Genomic DNA, 15,838 nt, shown 5'->3' with positions numbered 1-15,838 from the left:
AGTCCCACCTCTTAAAATCTCTTCAAACTAGAACCACAAGCTGGGGGCCAAGTGCTGGAAACAGGAGTCAGTGGAGGCATTTCAGACCATAACGCCTGGTATTAGTTATGAGCCAATACTAACCTGCTTGAAATTTTCTTGAGACTCAGAAACAAAGAAGATGTCCTGAGTAGCCAACAGGAAAGTCTAACAGGAGGCTTTATCAGAGCAGTATAACATTCCAGCAGAGATCACTGTGATTGCATCTTTGTCAACCACACTGCCTCCTTTGGGCTCTGGGGTCACTCACCAGGAGCATTCACTCAGTTTTACCAGAGACATAGAGGCTATATTTTCCGAAGCCAATTCCACTTCAAAAGGCAGAACCGTTCTAATAATAAGATGGACAAGAGAAAATGCAAAAGACAAGGGTGAGACCAAGGAGGAGCACAAGGAGAACACAGCAGACTGGTTGCAGCCAAGGGGTGGAAGTTGGGGATGGAGGGGAGCTGTGTTAATGTTACAGCAAAGTACACAGTTAATGTTCTTGATGAGGACACCGTTTTAAGACTGGTAGCTGTGGAATGATGGACTCAAGCCCAAATCCCAACTCTAGCTCAATGTGTGTGTTTGTGATCCTGGCTAAATTACAGAGCTCTGCAAGGCCTCCATTTGCTGCTCTCTTAAATGAGAACTGTATGAATGAAATGCTCATTGTCAATGGCTGAAACAAGGTCCATCTTATGGGACCTACCATGTAACATTATTATTATCATTATCATTATTACCATTATTATTATTGTTATTATTATTATTACCACACTTTGCTCAAAACAATGTGGAAATACATATACACTTAAGCAATCTCTTTCAAACACTGTAAAGTCAAACAAGTATGTCACTTAAAGAGATTTTCTATTTTCTAAAAAAACTCAGCATCACTTCCACATGATGCTTCTGTGAATAGGGAATTATATGTATTCTAGCACAAATCAGGGAGAAGATCAGCAATCAGAAGCAGAAAGAAAAAATAATATTCTTTTCTCCATTTCATCTGGGCCATGCCTCAGACTTCCCAAGCTGTGAAATGTCACTGTTACAGGAGCTACTCTTAGAAATGTGACCCAGCCCAAGCAGATGAGGTGCCGGAACCCTGACTACCCACAGTGGGGGAATGAAGAAGGGACAGACACGTAGATGTATAGACACATAGATGTACATACAGTGAAGCTGGGATCAGATGAGCTCCTCAAATACTCCAGCTGCAACTCAGAACTTCAATATATCTACTGGGCACAGCACAGAGAGCAGATTAGCTGCTCTCCATAGCAGGTCTCTGTAGGGAGCAGTCTCAGGCTGTAAACATTCTGGAGGAGGAAGCCATGGTTGCTAGACTGAGCAATCATCCCTAAACACTCATGTTGGCCTCCCCAGAAAACCTTTGCAATTTCTCTTCTAGCCCATACAGATAATAGCTTTGCCAATTTGTCCCATGGGTCCCAGGCCTTGGAGGCCCTGGCTGGCTCTTTCCATGTCAGAGTATACATTCACTAAGGACTCCAGTCCCTCAGGACTTTCTCTAATCCCCACAGAAATGTACTTTTGATTTTACACTCTCCTGCTTATCTGTTTGACCTCCCATACAAAATATCAGTCTCCAAAATATACATTACTAATTAGCAGTTGTCTAAGCTTCCTTCTTGTAGATGTGGAGAAATGACTTGACAAAAGTGTCTGAAGGGAGACAGGCTTTGTTCTAACTCACAGTTCAAGGGGACAGCCTATCATAGAAGGGGTCTCAAGGTGGCAGGAACTCTCAACTGGCTGTTGAGTCACCTGGCTTCCACACCAGGAAGTAGGAGTAATGGATATTCGTGTTCAGCTCACTGTCCTGGTTTATGCAGTCCATGACCCCAGCCCAATGTATAATGCCATCCACATTTGGGGTGTGTCTTCCCAGCTAGAAGAACCTGATCAGCATAATTCCTCACACTAAAGAATGCTTTACATGTGTGCCCAGAGCTTTATCTTCTAGGTAATTCTAGATACTGTCAAGTTGATAATTAATGCTAAGCACTACTCCAGCGATACTATGACCACCCACCCTACCATAGAAAGAAGTGTCTCTGACAGAGTACAAGCCCTTCTGAGGGGCTCCAGGTTATTGCTCAGGGAACTTCAGTCCATTTAATTGTCACAGCCTTTAATAGCCAATCTAGGAATGGTAAAATGAATAGAAAAGATTACTGTAATGTCCATGGTTTTAGGGGATAACTATGGAACTAATAATGCACACTTAGCATAACTGGAATATACACACAGGTGAGATATGAAGGGTTATTTCTGGTTGTTTTGCCTTTGTTTTAAGTAGTATTGAGCCTGAACCAAAGCTTCTTACATGCTAGGCAAGTGCTCTACCAATTAGATTGTTTTTCTGAGCTAGGTTTTCACTCTGTATCCCATTCTGGCCATGGACTTACAATGCCCCTGTCTACACTCCCTGAGTATTAGGATTACAAGCACATACCATCATGCAAGGCTCAGAGAACTTTTAAATATTAGATAGAAGAAGGAAAGGAGAAAAAATAGAAAAGAAGAGAGGAATGGGGGAAAGGGGGAAAAAAGAACCCTGGTTCAAAATAATTTCTGGAAATAAATGACAGAAATATAACTCAAATGTATCTAAGTAAATGGGAAATATATTGCCTGATATAAATAGTGTCAAGAGTTACCTAGTCTTGGCATATGGCTAAGCCTAACTAGTCAATATTTTTGTCTTTTCACTTTGTGGTTCTTTTGCTTTGGGGACACATACATTTTCCTGAAGATTGTCTTCCTATGGTAGGATGCTCTGTTCTGGGTAGCCATCAGAAGCTTCAGATTTGTGTTGACTGTGTCATCATAAAGACAGAGAAATGATCTCTTCAAACATCCAAATGTTCTCACGCACAGGGGTTTCAAGTGACCCTACTGAAATTTGATTGGCCCCAAGTGATCATGGTGACCAATAATGCCATTAGAACAGCACATTCTGATTTGTTACCTTTGTTCTATCCATACAACAGTATCTGTGGGGGTGTGACATCTCAGAAGTGGCCTGTGAGTGGTGGACTTGGAATGGGTTGGTAAAAGGAAAGTCAATTTTCAAAGTAAAAGGTTACAGAAGAGACAAAGTAATAGATATCACCTCCAGTTCCCTATTTAAGTTTCCATCATGCTAATAATCCTCCTTGCACATAGGTCGTGTTGTACCAGTTGCTCACACACCCCAGGACTCAGGGTTTGAACACTCACAGAGTAAGAGAATGTTTTCTGACAACACAATGCAAGAAGTACAGAACACACTTATTTAAAATAACTTACACAAAGCCACCTTTTCTAAACTGCTAAAAGAAAACAGGTGAGTGTAAATATTTACAAAAATACAGTTAGTTGTCTTTGACCTTCTTTGAGTTTGGAAACATCAACACTGTCCCAAAATTCAGCCATCCTAAGAAGTGACAAGGGCTGCTGCCAGCCAAGATGTCAGCCCCTGCATCCTTCAGTCCATGTCTTTGCATTTCAGTCCCTCCTCATTCACACTACAAAGGGATGAAGATAAAACTTTAAAATTCCTGGCATCACCTTAAAACAGAGCTCCTGACCCCCAGGTGGAACCCTCATCCACCTATGCTGCTTAGTGCAACAGACCAGGGAAGGGGAAGGGGCCATGCTGTCAGTTATCATCTGATGTCCTCTGCTGTGACTTCCCCACAGATGATATTCTTTTTCCCACTCAGAACAAAACAATCCATGTCACTGACTCCAAAACCTCAGGATTCCTTGCAATCAGTTCAGTCTTTCACCTGCTTGTCTAAAATTCCATTTCTAAGCCACTTCTCAAGATGTTCTTGTTATCACGGGTTTGCAATTACATTGGGGAGAAAAGTAATTAGCAAATAATAAAATTGAAAGGAAGGTGGTGCTTTTATACTTGTTTCTTATCACTCACAGTGTCCTGCAGTCAAAATTGCCCCTCAGAATGTGTTTTACTTAGTCTGAAATATGGCATCGTAAGTGAACAAAATGTGAATACATTTGAGGCCAGATAAGAGTAAAAGTTGTACTATGAAAAGGAACACTACAACAATAGCAGTTCATTTCCACACTCTCCCCTCAGTGACCAGTGGCAATGACAGTGCCATTTCACACTTGTGATAGGAAGTTTCCTTTGTTAATAACTCACCATGACAAAAGACCTCTCCTACAGTGTCACCACATGTTTTTCACCCACTGTTGCAGAGAGACAAAGGAAACATGACTACTTGATTCTAGAGCAAAGAGGAAGTGGGAAAATGAGGAACGCTGGCAGCTACAACAGCACAGCTCACAAATGATGACAGAAAACACAAAGTGCTTTACTTCACAAAGAGGAGGAGGAGGGGACAAAATCAGTGAGGTATGGTAAGAAGGAAATGAGTTTGGTCAAGAATGACAGTCCTTGTATTATAGCACTGGGCCATATGGGATCAAACCCAGGTCCTTGTGCACATGACAAAAGCACCCGTCCCCTGATCTACCTCCCAGCATTCCTCATAAGTTGTACTAAAGTCTACCTGCATTGCCTGATAGAGCATAACTGTCCAACTGGGCAATGACACCAAAATTATATTTTCATCATTTTGCCAATTGGGAAACTGAGATTTAGACTTTGAAGTAGTTTTCCCAGGAGAGCAAGGCTAACCTTCTTCAGATTCAAACATTGTATTCTATTTCCACAACTGCTTCATTTCCTCCCACAAATTAGCCATGTTCTTTCAAAATATTGGAATGCAACCTTCCCTTTAAAAGAATCTCTAGTTTATTTTACTGATTTTACATTTCCCATTTCTACATGCTCTACTTGTAATTACTCCTCAGTCGCTTTCTCTATAGGCCAGTCTCATCTAGAATTTGATGGCATTTAACACTTTACTACTGAGGATCCAAATTATGTTTGTGAAATAAAGTACCTGTAAGGATTCAGGCATTATACTGGCCTGTCCCTGTCACCTGGAAGAATGCATTCAGGCAGCACTCTGGCCAGCCCAGGGTTCCATGAGTACTAGTCTTCATGCAGATGCAAAGGACCCCTTTAAAAGACAGATTCCCCATCCTCTTACGCTCTCTTGCTCACTTTCTGCTCTTTCGGGCTCTCCTCTTTAAGCTATTTCCACTCTCTTTCCAGGTCTTCTCTCTTTCCACTCTCCTCTCTTTCTGCTCCTGTCTCCCTCTTCTCTTCTGTCTACCCTCTGTGTCTCTCTACTTCTTTTCTCTTTCCTTCCCCCTCCCTCCCCTTTCTAATAAAACTTCTCACCCAAGTTCTGTCTGCCTGGTGTGTTTGTCCCCCACCTCAGTCACCCTGGCCTGCCATGGAATCCGCCATAGTCCCCCACTCAGGACCCCCTTCCAGCTTTATCCTAACATTGGAGCAAAAGAACAGCAGTACTAAAGTTATCTCTTAGGTTGGTTGGTTAATGGTGGTTATAAGAATTGGCAAGCATGCCATTCAGTGAAATTTCTCCATAGAACCAGACACACTGATCTAACACAGTTCCACCATGGCTTTTCTAAATGGGTGGGAACTAAGTAAAGGGCTTTGCTGGTGAGTAAGCATGAAAGACTTCAATTAGCTTGCAACTCAATCATTAAGACAATGAATATCCAACCTCCATATCAACACATCTCACAATTCTGGTTTATCTAACCAGGGGGAAGATGACTTTGGGTCTCTGGTCCTCATCTCCACAAATACTTATCCCAAGGCCATTACTTCAACCATCCCAAGAGTATAGACAAGAGGTTCTCAACCTGTGGGTCACAACCCATTTGGGAGTTCAAACAACCCTCTCACAGGGTTCACCTAAGACAATCAGAAAGTTATAGATATTTACATTATGATTCCTAACAGTAACAAAATTACATTTATGAAGTATCAATGAGAATAGTTTTATGGTTGAGGTCACCACAACATGAGGTGTATTAAAGTTCTACACATTAGGAAGGTTGAGACCCACTGGTATAGACCAGTAATTTCAGTTCAGGACTTTGGACAGCGCAGTGGCTTATTGCAAAATAGAGAGCTGTCTGTTGGCCAGGAGTCTATGCAATCTTGGTCCAATTTCACATACCAGGATTCTAAGACAAAAATCAAAGAAGAAAAACCTCTGTGAGCCTCTTTTTCTGACAACATTTTTCCCACAATGAGGGGCCTAAAAAAACTCACATAGGTATCTTTCAATAGCCCAGCAGTGGAGGTTCATGTCTAACACTACAGAGGTGTTCTCCCATGAAAACTCCAAGTATTTAATGAAAGTTGAAGAAATATTTGTAAGATTAAACTCTGGAAATGTAGTTTTGTCTCACAGTAATAATTTTGTAGCTGGTTGATCCATTTAATAAGTGATATTATTGACAAAAGTGTCCCTTCCTATGTAGTAAACTAAGGAATATACCACACTGACACAAACGTGCATGAGTGCCCTACACACACACTTTATACTGAGCAGCCTCACTCTTTTTCACAGTATATAAGTTCTATTATCTCATCTCTGAAAACTGATTGTTTTCTTGAGAAATGATCATTGTATAACACCCAGAATGGCAGAATTTTTGAATCTAAAATATAAACTCTTTCATTCATGTAACGATCTAGAGTGGAAAAATAGACGAGGCGGAGGAAGCCTGGGGATGGCACCATGGCTCTCAGCAGGCATATGTGCAGTCAGAGCACTTTGGAGAGATGCTCTAGTAATGCTGTGTTTTATGGATTCTCACTGTTGGCATTCTTCAGGAATGCCTTGATTTTGAAAGAATGCATGCATTAAGATTCCCTGTGCTGCAGATACTGTCTTGCATAGACTCTTACAGTGACACATGGAAACATTTGCAGATGGAGAAATGGCTCAGTTGGTAAGGTACTTGCCACTCACACATGAAACCTGAATTCAGCTCCCTCCAGAAACCAAAGAGGCCTAAATCAGTGCTGGGAAGGCATGGGCGGGAGCATTCCTGGAGCTTTCTAAGTGACTTGGAAAGCTCTAGATACAGTGATGAGACCCTGTCTCAAAACAAATGTGAAAAAAATTTAAGAAAACACCTGATGTCAACCTCTGTCCTCCTCACTTCCACGTGTGCACCTACACACACACACACACACACACACACACACACACACACACACTTGAGGCGCTTTAAAGAGGCTCAGAGAAATCAATTACTTCTGAAATCATGTGATGCTTTGTAGTAGATATGGGTGTCATATTCAGCGTCTGTGACTCAAGTTCTGCTTTATACTATTACGTGCCTATAGTAGAGGAACCAGACATGCCTGCCCAGCCCAGACAGTGCTGATCCACCTGTCCTCTGTGCTCCTGAACTCTGCAGTGATTCTGCATCCTTTTCCTCCCTTCCCACTGCCAGTGTGAACTGGAGCTATGGATAGACAAATTGACATGTAGGCATGGTGTGCTTTCCAGAATGGCTCTTGTATTGTTTTGGTGTGAGACCAGATTTTTCTCTGTAGCCCAGGCTACTCTTGAACACTCAGTCTTGCCTCAGCCTACCAAGGGACAGGATTAATATCATACACCACCTTTCTCAGCTCTGGAATGACATTTAACATTCATGTTCCACTTGTTTTAGACAGTAATATTTAATTCCCAAACTTGAGAATTGCCGAGTGCTTCAGGACTGATAGTGGCAAATGACAGTGTGATAATCCAGCTGATAACTATGCTGTGAGAGGCTCTGACAGAACCCTGACTTGTGATGACACCTCCCTATCCCCACCTTCCCCTGCCTTTCCTACTGTGAAACTCTGACCTCGATGCTCTTTCCTTTGAGTCCTCCAGTTGCTCCCTGCTGCCCTGTGTTACAGAACAAACTCTTCAGGAGTGCGTTTTCCCTAACTTCTCTCCCAGTGTTCTCCTTTTTCTTTCCAGCTGCACTGAATACCTTTGCAGTGGCCCAGGGCACCCTATTGTCACTGCACTTCATGTCTTTGCTCATCATCCCTCCTCTTTCAGACAGGAGCAGACATGTTCATGGTGGTATGGCCATAGATCATTTCACTTCTTTAAAAGGGGGACATTTTATGGCTTTTCAGGCTAAACACTTTCTGTTTCTGTGAATTCAGCTAATTTTTGCTTAAACCCATATTTCCATTCTTCTACAAGGTGGGGCTCCCAAGTCTGTCCTTTAGGCACTTACAACACTTTCTGGTAACTAGTAGGTTCTGTCTTGAAACTTACTATGACACTTGGCAATCAGTTGTTTCTCTATCCCCTCTGTGTCTTTTTCCCATGTTCCCCACATAGTACACAGCATGATGTCACAGATGTTCAATAAATATGAATTGGATAACAATGAATACACAAATACTCATGTAATAAAGTAGCTAATAGAACAAAAGACCACTGATTCTTCTGAAGGGTAGAACCACCTAAATGCCAGATTCTTTTTTTTCTTTCTGGACTTCCAGTTATATGGAACAAGTACACCACACAGTTTCTTAGAACCTCTCATGCATCCAGTTAGAAAACAGAGACATAGAAATTCAGTGTTTCAGTGTTGGTTCCACAGCTGTTGAGGAGGCCTCAGAATCGTTTTCATTTTGGTTGTTGATTTGCTTCCTCTGTCTTTTCATTCAATGTCTTTAAAATCAAAACAGTGAGGTCAGGGGAGGAGTGGAGGGAGAGGGAACTGAGATTGACATGTAAAACAAGCTTATTTCTAATTTAAATAAAAAAGGAAAAATCAAAACAGTGAAATGAAACAAAGGGAAAATCTACCAATTTTAGGTAAGTGTGGGTCCTGTGAGAGTGACCTTACCTACCCTACTGGGTCTTCAGGATGCCACTTACACAGGAAGAAAAGCAATCACCACATCTACAGAACCATATTGAGACATGGTGTTAAGTACTGTGACTTGAAAGAATAGAGACCCAAGCAAGGGCTTAAAAGCTCAAGGCAGACAACCTGGAAACACATAGAGTGAGGAATGCTTGGATTGTTGTGTTTATTGTTTAAAGATCCTCCGAATGAGGAATATAAGAGATTCTCCAGAGACTGGTGATGACAAACAGTCATGAGGATATTTGAAGAAGGAAAAGTTATAAATTACTTTAGAACTTTGTAATTCAGAATCAGCTAAGTCCTGAAGTTAGAATTGATGGCATCACTCCACATCCAGTCTTGAAAGTGCTTTAGTATCCTTTGAAGGTTTTATCGGAAAGCACTGCACGAGGTAAAATGTTGAGACAAACTGAGTTCTGTGTACTTAGTGGCTCAGATAAAGTTCCTGATATAAAAGAGAGACTAGAGAGCAACCTCACCTAGAGGAAATCAAGAACACTTGTTGAACAATGATGCTGCTATGAGAAGCAAAGAGCAGAATTTACATTAAGACATTGAAAACCATAAAATGCTGTTCTAATGTTTGATTCTTTACAAATGCACAGAATAAATATATTGTACTCTAAGTTAGGTATCAATAAAAATAGTTGAATTTAGGCCTTGGAAATCTATGGGGCCTCTTGTAGTAGATCAGTACTTATCCCATAGCATAGGAATAGACATTGGGAGCCAATTTCACCTAGAGGGATACTCCCTCAGCCTAGACACATGGGGGAGGGCCTAGGCCCTATCCCAAAGAATATGACAGACTCTGAAGGCCCCCATGGAAGACTGCACTCTCCTTGGAGAGCAGAAATGGTATGGGACAGGTAGGGTGTTAGTGGGGGGCAGGGAAGGAGGGGAGGAAGAGGGAACTGGGATTGACATGTAAAACAATCTTGTTTCTAATTTAAATTAAAAATGGAGGAAAATAAAATAAAATTTTCAGAGTTCAGAACAGAGGTCTCCAAGGAGCACAGGACTCAAGGAAATCGACATTGCTATCCCAGAAGATACAGGTCCCTGTGGGAGAAGAGCCTGAAGCAAAAGCTTGTTTGGAGATGAAGGGTACCAATCATAAAGCCAGCATCCTGCCTCTCCATCTTTGGGCCCACTTCCACTTTGTTCTTCATTGGGGCCTTTCCTCCCATGCAGAGACATGTAGACCTCTTGTTCCATGAACATCTTTTATCTTTGCTTTTTGAACATGTCTTCTTCATATTCAATTTGCCCTCACCCTACCAGCCTCCATGTTTAACTTAGGGATCCCCTTTACACATGTTTTCATTTCAGTAGTTATTATATGATGTCAATTCCCTTTATTCTCTTTGCTCTGATTACTAAAAAAAATATCTCCATGGGGCTGTCACCCCTTGCGTTAGGTGGCCAGCCATCCTTCAAACAGCTTTGATTATAGAAGAATAGTCATGTGACTCCTTAAGTTCCCTGCAATATGGATGCAATAATGTGAATAACATGTTTTTTCCAAAATATGCTGCTTTAGGATGCTTTCATTCTAGTTGTGAGAGGCAATAATAAAAATTTAAAAACAAACAGGATAAACTCAGCTAGTGACAAATGTTGTAGAAATACTAAAATACAAATTGAAAGTCACCACATGAAGGGAAAGGATCAAGTTGCTGCTTTGACTACATGGTTAAGTTGGTGGATTATGCCTTTACATAAGGCATACTGAATCTTCTGTGTTCTCAATCAGTCCTCCCCACATAATAGGGTGAAGATTAGCATACAAAGATTAAACTTAACAGATGCCCCTCACCTTAAAATGCATTTATACCCTGATATGCTGATCATGTAAGCTGAAAATATAGTGGAGTTAAAAAATGCATGTATACAACTGGTCTACTGAGCAGCATAGTGACACAATACACTGTAATGTCAGTGGTTTGTTCTCAGTCATGTGTCCATGTGGTTGGCAAGCAGGGCAATGATGCATGGCACTGATCATTGCTGCTCTGAAAAAAATGAAATTAAAAATCTGAAGTTCATCTACAAGAGCTAGTTCCAGGACAACCTCCAAAGCCACAGAGAAACCCTGTCTCAAAAAACAAAACAAAACAAAAACAAACAAATCTTAAGTTTAGGCTCTATTAAATATATATCACTCTCACACCATTGTGTAATTGGAGAATAAGTCAACCAACTGCAAGCCAAGCATCATCTGTGCCCACTGTCATGAGCTGTGGACAGGCAGTTTCTGGATATATGTGAGGGGACCCAAATCCAGGAAATCAAGGAGACTGTCTAAGAGAAGGCAGAGACAGCAATAATTTGCTGTGATTCCTACTCCAAAGTATTATTTAGTGGCTAAAAATTAACTAGAATAAAGCTGAAAGACGTTTTACATAAATGTTCAGGTCAAACTAAAGTATTGCAGAGCACACTGGCTCCCAGGCACAGAGGTGCCCACCAACCTCACATTCTGGACTCTGACCTAGGATGTCTGCTCAGGTGTTCGACAAAAAGAACCCCATGCAGCCTGAACTTCAGTAACGGTAAAGGTTTTAACTGCATGTGTCTGTGTTACCCTTCTTTGAAACACTCTTTAAAATCAAAATGTTCATTTCACCATTAGCCTAAGGATGTCACAAAACCCAGACCTGGTTCTCATGAAAAAATACAACTTTCTGTTAAAGTCAGAAGTTTGTACCTGATATATATAAGTTACTTGTTACCATTTATTTCTTTCATCTGGTCTACAAATACTCGTGGAAACTGTTGAATAGGCCCCATGTAGACTGACCACCCACCCCATCACCAGTTCTTCCATAGGTATTGAGCTCGGCCCTGGAGAATCATCTTTTATTCTTCCTTACCCACTGTGCATGTTTCTATTGGCCTTCCCAAGCCAGGAAGATTTGTATATGATGTTTACGCACACACCTTTAAGAACCAAACAGTGATTTTATTTATGAAACAAGATTATACAAAAAAATGGTCCTGGTTAGAACATTATTTTTACTGACTGCAAAAAAAGTAAAACAATGTGTGATCATAAATAAACTAGCTAACTTTCCTGGGATTCCCCAATTGTAAAATTGAAGATGGAAAGAGATGGTGAGCCCAGTTTCAAAATAAACCAACTATCTTCATGTTCAGCTGACTATAGAAAGAACTCAAAGTGCTGTGTTTTGAACTTAGTGTAATGTATGAGTTAGGACTCTAAGTGACAAGGATGAAAGGACACATTTACTGGAAAAGTAATGGTTAACTCAAGAGTTAAGGCTCCACATTGAATGTGTATTTCTGAAACTTTAGAACACTATTAAAATTGCCATTATGCTTATGGAATAACTGGCTGTTTAAAATGTGCTCTTCTTGCCACCTGTATTTCATAAAGAAACACAAGCAATTGCATTAGGCTACACTAATCACTGGCCAAATTTTATTTTCTTGTCTAAACCAGAATTCAATTATACAGATATGAAAAGGGAACTTAATAACACTGACTTCCAATCTCTTCTTGGCTGGGAATTTACCAAAAACTTTATCTAATTCAGCAGTGGAAGATTATATTCTATGATTAGAATATTCAGTTGGAAATTTAATCTTTTTGTTTCCCATATGACTGAATTACTAAGTGTTTAACCAATGATGGTTTCCTTTGGTTGGGCCTTTTACTCTGAAGACCTTAAGAGGATAGAATTTTGGAAGAGAAAATGTTTTCTTCCCATAGTGGCAACTTCTTTTCTGCAGCCCAGATCTCAAGCGTGTGGGTGTTATCTGCTATACACTACACAGAATGGCCCTTTTGAAGGATAAATGAACCAATATGCTTAACAGAACTCAGAAAACTGAATCAGGGAAAGTCCAGAGTTCCTGGATCCTTTGTTTCAAGGCATGGTACTCAACAGAGGTTATCGTGTTCTTCCACCAGGAAGGTGGTACAATAGTTAGGTGAAACTGGGTTCTGTGAGGTCCCAACTAAACCATTTATCCCTTCCCACAAAAGCTAGGTTGAGATTAGTTATTCCACCAGAAATGGTACTGTTTTATAAATGGATTGTGGTGTCCAACTTCTCCAAGAAGATAAAGAGGATATACAGAACCAAAGTCACTCACCAAGAAACCACTGCCTTGGGTAGTGCTACATTAATCTGCCTCAAAAAGATGATGAGGGAGATGGTTCATTGCAGGAGGACCAGCTAATAAGTTTCAATGACTGATAGGATCTGGTGACTCCAGAGGCATCCACTGTTCAGCATTAAATCCCTCAGCAAGTATGACAAGCTGGTCAGAGAAAGGAGGACTGGAAGAGTTCCCAATCCTCAGACTCAGGTAGATTGGTGAGGCTCAATTAGCAACAAGAGGAAATAAAAGGCAGAACACTTTGCCCCCAAAAGTATTTACTCTGCAGTTGCAAGATACTCCTTCCAAGTCCCTGCTCCCTTACTCTCCTCCCATTCTAAGAACCAATATGTATGAAACAGCTTCCCAAACTCTTGGTTTTGGACCAAATAGACTTCTACTGCATGAATAACAGTAAATGCACACAACATCTCCCATCCAACTTAATCTCTTGTTAAAGGTGTGAGTTAATTATTATACTTGCTCTTCTCATTGGCACAGATCTCAATAGCCTCTTTCCACTTCCTCCAAACAACAACAGAAACCATCTGAGGCACAGCCATGTGTACATACCATCCTTGGACAGACTGTCTACAATGCTTTCTTTTCTAACAGGGAGTGTCTGTCTGCCAGTGTTTTTAGCTTCAGCAGCTGGGCTCCTCTTGACAGACTGAGATAGGGGTCCACAGGGGGAAAACATTATCATCTGATTAAGGCTTTCAAGCAAATTAAAACTCTCTGGACAGGATCATCTTTCCCTGTCTTAGATCTCAGTGAACAGAAAGAAGATCATCTCTCTGGGCAATTATCAACTCTGAAAGTGCTTGTGGTTTGAGACTCTAGCAGAACGTATTGCACACAGCATCACTGTAATGTACTTGCAGAGACTCAAATTTCAGTGGCTCTTCTGTTCCACGTGACCCAGTGTGACATTTGTGAAGACCTGTTTTTTCCCCTCAGGTCATTTCTTCTTTGTTTGCACAGAGCCATTCTGCCTCATTTAAGTCCAAGTCTTGTATTAACAAGCCCTTTCAATAGACTAGACAACTTCTAACTGTCCATATCATGGCCACCATGCATCAAAGGTAGGACCATTATTTTTTACTTCTGTTCTCTTGTAGAAACACAAATCCTTGTAGGAGGAGTTTGCACTTTCGGGAAGAAGAGAGAGTAGGAGGCTGGAAACAGTCTCCCTCCTCTCACCAGGGTCTGTCAATATATGGAGGCTGGGCTATTTCATACAATATCACATCCAGAGTCAGGCTGCTGTCTTTTCCTTATAGATGTAGGTGATCTGACTTGAATCTGATCCACGGAGTGGGGAGCCAGTAAGTGCTGCCTGAATAACTTTGCTCCTTTCTTATTAAAGCAATATAATGTTAGTTTTCTAGGGCACTGTCATTTCACTTAAAGCTAGTATAAACTGCTTTATTAGAGATTATAGCACTTCTGGGACAGAAGGCAACAGCAATTATTTATATGATAATATGAGCTGATAATTTAGGAATAATTCATTCACATAAGTGTTCCAATGTTGCCACACAAGTTTATTAGTGTGTATGGCAGAGTGGAAGTTCACCCACATGGCAAAGCGTCTCTTAAAACAATCTGCAATTGACTTAATTTTTTTTCCTGTGTGGCAGAGTGGTACAGGAACACACTGGGATTTCAGAGTGAGGAGATTGTCGTCATTCCCCTTCATGCTGTTTTTCTGCCCTGCTTTCTGATCTTTGCTTCATTCACACAAGCTGGGATGGCTGGAGCAAGCATGCTAATGGATGAAAAGAGGATTTTTGTTCAAGTTCAGAATGGGAGAAATGATGGGTTGGGCTAAAGGGTCCTTGTAGTCCTGACTTTCTCTTACTATAAATACAAGATGAAAATAATTCCAAGCTGCAAATGCCAGCAGAGATCAAAGTAGAAAAGATTTTTGTGATATGTCATTATCAAGGCAAGAAAAAAATAAAAACACAAAATAGTAATTGTGCTCATGAATCACACATGCCAAGAAGTCTAAGGGATTGTGGTTCACATTCCAATGTCCATGGGTGTTTAAAAGTCAGTTTTAAAAGGCAATCACTTACCATTTGTCAGGAGAGGGGAAGGGGTAGTATGGTGAAGAAGAATGTCTAAAGGCAAAGTAACAGAGATGAAATAATCTCCAGCAATAAGAGAACTAGTACTGATACATTGAAAATAAGAAGAATCCACACTGTTTTCCAGACAGATACATAAACAGATAGATGGAAAGAATAGACACATGAATGATAAATTCTCTAATGTTCCTCCAGATGTATTTATTTTTCATGGTTTTTTTCAACAGTCCAAGTAGAGTGTATCAGGTGTTCTCTAGGTTGTGCCTGCTAGACATACCATTGCTAACACACTACCGGATTACTGTCTCTATACTGAGATACATAGCATATCATTCTTTTTATCTTTGTAGTAAAACATGCCATTCTTTTCCTGTATGGTTTCTGGATTTGTTGACAAACTTTAAAATGATTCCCCTATATCTTTTTCAGTACAATATACTTTTATGCCTTAAATTCTAGTTCACTTGCATTTTATTTTTGATCTCTCAGGAGAATGCCGTCTTTATTTTTCTCCAAAAATAATATAATAAAATACCCCTTCTTCCTTGGCTGATCTGAAACACCAAATTTGTTGTGCAATGGGTTTGTAAGGCAGAGGGCATTATCCTACCCTGATTCTGCTCCCTTGGTCTGTTCATCATTCTGTGATATCATATGGATATCTTTAATTTGTAGGCTGTATGTTCCAAGAAAACTCTTCCATATATGCCTACATTAATCTGTTTTTAAACAGATAATCCATAATAAATGCTATAGACTAT

At 40.5% G+C, this 15,838-nt stretch overlaps 1 protein-coding gene across 7 annotated transcripts in view; it reads right to left on the bottom strand.

Annotated features, from left to right (window-relative positions):
* Positions 1 to 5,251, bottom strand: part of LOC103159201 — a 49,516-nt gene extending 44,265 nt beyond the window's left edge. For 6 of the 7 annotated variants that reach the window (XR_003480449.2, XR_003480450.2, XR_004771658.1 and 3 more), the window contains exon 1: positions 290 to 5,251. The gene's annotated coding sequence lies outside the window, so the exon portion shown is untranslated. The remainder of the gene's footprint in view (positions 1 to 289) is intronic. The other variant, XR_004771656.1, reaches the window with a different exon arrangement.
* Between the last annotated feature and the right edge of the window lie 10,587 nt (positions 5,252 to 15,838).

The sequence above is a fragment of the Cricetulus griseus genome, assembly GCF_003668045.3.
Source record: "Cricetulus griseus strain 17A/GY chromosome 1 unlocalized genomic scaffold, alternate assembly CriGri-PICRH-1.0 chr1_0, whole genome shotgun sequence".
Classification (NCBI taxonomy): Eukaryota; Metazoa; Chordata; class Mammalia; order Rodentia; family Cricetidae; genus Cricetulus; species Cricetulus griseus.
This window is presented reverse-complemented; position numbering and strand designations above follow the sequence as displayed.